A 4,175-nucleotide genomic window follows, 5' to 3' on the forward strand; every position below is an offset into this window, starting at 1 on the left:
TTTGGCGTCGTTGCCACGGAAATTCATCAAAATCATATAAACTCGTTCGCCTCGAAAGGCAGCGCCTCCCCAAGCCACCTTGCCCCGCGCCCAGCCAGCTGCCTTTTGGCCCAGCTCCGACGCGGTTTATCATTCGCGGGTTACAGCCAAAACTTTTGACGGACCATCTGCATGTTTTCTTACACGGCAACCGCTGAATGTTGTTGCTGATATTGTTGTTGATTTTGTTGTGGCTTTTCTGCCAGTGGCACTCGAGCAATATTTGATTTTCTTCTTTGATGCCATTAGTTTTTTGCTTTCATTTGGCCCGCTGCTGCTGCTGCTGCTGCTGCTGTGGCTGCCACAAGAGGCAAGGCTCTTAGTTGGGGCCTTTTTCTTGTTGCTTAAATCGCATTCTGGTTCCGGGATGCCACACAACCTGCCACACCCCCCTACTTCAGCCTAGCCGGGAAATCGCGCACTTGTAGATAAACTTTTGTAAATGAAATTGCAGAATGTTATATTTTCCGCATTATTTTTATTTTATTTTTTACTATTTTTCCCACTACCTTGATTTCATACAGAAATATATTTATTAAAGTTTTTTTTTTTTTTTTTGTATTTTATATACGTACACATTTATTGAATCTATTTTATTTTTTTTTGAGTTTTCCATCTCTGCTGGGCTCCTCCACTTCTTGTCCACTTGGCCGCTGAAGGAGCAGATAATGCGTTTTGCGACTGTTGCATTTGCCGTGCCTTGCTGGGGCAGGTGCTTAGAAACCATTTCAAGCAATCAAAGCTCGGCTACAATGCCCCACGCCCCACGCGCCCTCATAGCTGGAAAACTACACGCCGAACTCTCTTCATAGCCAAAGCATTTGCAGCAGTTGAACACCTGGCATAACAGTTCCTAACAGTTCCGACGCCTTTTGTAACTTAAGTTGTGCGTGTGTGGGTGTGCATGTGTGTGTGTGTGTGTGTGTGAAGTAAATCAACAAAACTCAAAACACAAACAACAACATTAACAAATACACGCCTGGCAAATGAAAAATCCTACTACACACACTCACACTCACACACACCTGCACACGCACACCCACACCCACACTCACAAGTACGTAGCGCAATCTCAGTTGCATTTTAATTACTGAATCAAAAATCACAGAAGCGGAAATACTTATGAATTTCTTATGAGCCTGCAAAGAGAAGAAAGCGCCAACGACGTCGACAGCGTCTTTAACATCAACAAGAGGGCAAAACAACTAGTTGATTGAGACCAAAGCGCAGATACCCTACAATATGTTAAAAAACCTTCTAAAACGAGCAGCGACATTTTCCATTTGTGCTGTGCCCAAGCACGCTTTGAAGACCCCAAAACGATTACGAATGCTGCAAAGGAGGAATTGAAAAAAAATCAATCATTCATGTGAACGCAATCGTATGCGTGTGATATCGAGAGTGGAGGCAGCATAAGTTACAAATTAACAAAACCTTTACGAACTGAAGAATTGCAAAAATAGGAGAACTGATGAGAGAGAGTCTTGGATTGTAAAAACAAAGGGTAAGTCAAAGCAAGCAGCGTGTCAGGAAGACGTTTGCGAAGAGAGAGAGAGAGAGACAGATAAAGCGAGAGAGAGAGAGAGAGGAAGAGAGAGAGAGAGAGAGAGAGAGAGAGAGATGTGCGCATGGATTAAGAGCAAAGAACGTGTAAACAAGGTTTATATTATAATCTGAATATTGAAAGAGTGAAAGCAAAATAATACAAGATATAGTGGTCGTTCGCAAACTAGTCGACTTGGCTTAAAGATGATTTTAATATGCCACACTTTCAAAATTCTCGAAAAATTTAAAAATATAGAGAGAATATAATAAAACAAGGCAAATTGGCTAATATGTAACTTTAAGCTTTGTCCACCCAAAAACTTGGCCAGCTTCTACAGACAGTCTTATGAGAAGTAGACTTGCCGAGGAAAAGTTCTCTCCCTTTTGAGAACTGCGGGGCAAGCATCGAACAGTCCGTGTGTTGAGAAGTATTCCATTCCTTCTAAGAGTCATATCGCCTAACCAAAGCTAGACCTTCATGTCGAAACCATATTGAGCTTTCCAGCAAAGCATTTGGCAATTTGCTGAGATTCTATTAAATTGGTCGCCAACTTGTTGAGCATTTCGTAATGCCCCAACGCACACTACAAATGAGCAACAGCAAAGAGCCAGCAGCAGCTGCTGCTCAGTTGTAATGTGGCTTCAGTGGGCAGCTCGAGCAGTTTCCCAAAGCCTCAAACACAACAAGTTGTCGACAAGAAATTGCAGAGCAGAAATGTGCGGATATTCTGGAATTTCCTTTGATGGTTAAAATTGATTTAATACGAAAATATTGATAGGTTTTGTGACAACTATTCGATCGCACCGGGCTGGCAATAAAAACAACAACAACAATGTTTACAATCGAATACACACACACACACAGACGGCACCACAAGCAGCCAGACAAATTGGTTTAGCACAAGTGTGCATGCTCTTGTGTGTGTGAGTGAGTGTGCGTGTGCATGTGTGTAGGCGTTTGTGTGTGTCTAGCTGCATATGGAACGACTTGTCGCATTCAGCACACGAAATAAGTACCGTAAGATCTTTAATTCAAGTGCGGGCCTCCTTCTCTATACCGAATAGGGTACACCGAATACTGGATACTGTGTTCGGGTTCAAGCTTTTGGGCTAATATACCCTGTTACCCTACAATCGACAGTAGGTGTCATAAGCAAATGCCACAGGTATAGCTTTTTATTCCCACTTATATGATCTCTGTTCCATTGATCTCAGACTGAATAGATTCGAAGCATATAACATACAACATATACAATATAGTGCATATACATACATATATATTTAATGTATCTGTCAATACGATCAATTGGTTATCCATGATTTCACCCTCCTGAGTGGAAAATGAGTGAAAGCGGTTGTATGAAACTTTTTTGGTCTTCGAATACGTCTTTCGGCTTGTCTTTATCCTTAAAAGTCCACCGTCACGAGCGGAAAATGGGTGGAAAACCATGTGAAGCGAAGCTAGAAACATATTATAGGTTAATAGTTGTCGAAGTTCCTTTAGGGGATATCATCTTGGCGCGCACTTTTGCCAAGAAAACGTTTGTATTTTGGGCTCTGTGCCATGTTTTGGGTAAGATCCTTGCAGTGGTCCTGTGCGGCTGCTCCCTTTCGTTTTGCGGCTGCACTGCGGTTGCCCAACACTAAAAAATGATATACTACCTGACATTTCATCTGCTGTCTGCTGTCTCCTGTCTCCCGTCAGCCGCCCGCTACGAGATGCTTCACACTTTGTGGCCATTCGAGTGGAACTTATTTGGTTTAGTTGCCAGTTGTGCCCGCTTCTCCTGCTCCTCTCCCTCCTCCGCCTACCCCTCATGGCTGCTTCTCCTTGGTCTTAACCACTGCGACTCTTGGCAGTTTCTTTGTGGCTGCTGTCTAGCTCGATGAGGCGTGCATTGGCCAAAAAGATATGTGGCTGCTTGACAGAGTGCTGCACGTGGAAGTGTCGGCGCAGGTGGCGAAAGGGGTTGCTGCAAAAGAATGTTCCTTTTTTTTATAATGCAAACTGTTGTCAATTAGCGACCTGCTGCACATGCAACCAGAAAGCGTACAACCGCGCAGCCCAAACCAAAAATGTCGGGCGACCTTTTAATAGGCTTGCGCATAATCCTCTCATAAGCTGCGTATACAAATGTTAACCAGTTCCGCACACACACACACACATACAAAAGCAGACAGACGGTTTGGCAGTGTATAAGTGGATTTTCATTTGAGTACAATTATTTTGGGATTTTTTTTTTAATTTTTTAATTTTATGCATACCCTTGACTGAATAAATAGCAATTTGTTAAGAAATTTGTAACCTACTGACAGGAGCAGCCTTTCGAAATACTTAATCTCTTGAATATGTCTGAATATATCATATTTGTTGGCGGATTCCATATTTCGGTTTTGGACAAGAATCTATATAATTATTAGCACGCTCTCAGGTAAGTTTTATATAAAATAAATACCTAAAAATTAAAACTAAAAGAAACAAAACAACTAAAAGCACAATAAATCATTTTTCCTGGCTGTGTTGTGTTGTGCAGTGTAGTGCAGTGTTGGTTAACAATAACGAACTGTTTAACCTTTTTTCATAGATTGAT

General features: G+C 42.0%; 1 long non-coding RNA gene across 2 annotated transcripts; it reads right to left on the reverse strand.

Moving 5' to 3' along the window:
* Positions 1-2,752: 2,752 nt before the first annotated feature.
* On the reverse strand, positions 2,753-3,974 carry LOC135440282 (uncharacterized). Of its 2 annotated transcripts, none has more exons than XR_010438274.1 (3): positions 3,850-3,974; positions 3,247-3,557; positions 2,753-3,045 (listed from the first exon to the last, which is right to left on the reverse strand). It is a non-coding gene; the product is annotated as an uncharacterized LOC135440282 (long non-coding RNA). The 2 variants fall into 2 exon arrangements; XR_010438275.1 differs by lacking the exon at positions 3,850-3,974 and adding an exon at positions 3,754-3,843.
* Between the last annotated feature and the right edge of the window lie 201 nt (positions 3,975-4,175).

This window comes from Drosophila montana, unplaced genomic scaffold (assembly GCF_035044405.1).
Source record: "Drosophila montana isolate Dmon_TW-CO22-7 unplaced genomic scaffold, ASM3504440v1 contig_920_1, whole genome shotgun sequence".
Classification (NCBI taxonomy): domain Eukaryota; kingdom Metazoa; phylum Arthropoda; class Insecta; order Diptera; family Drosophilidae; genus Drosophila; species Drosophila montana.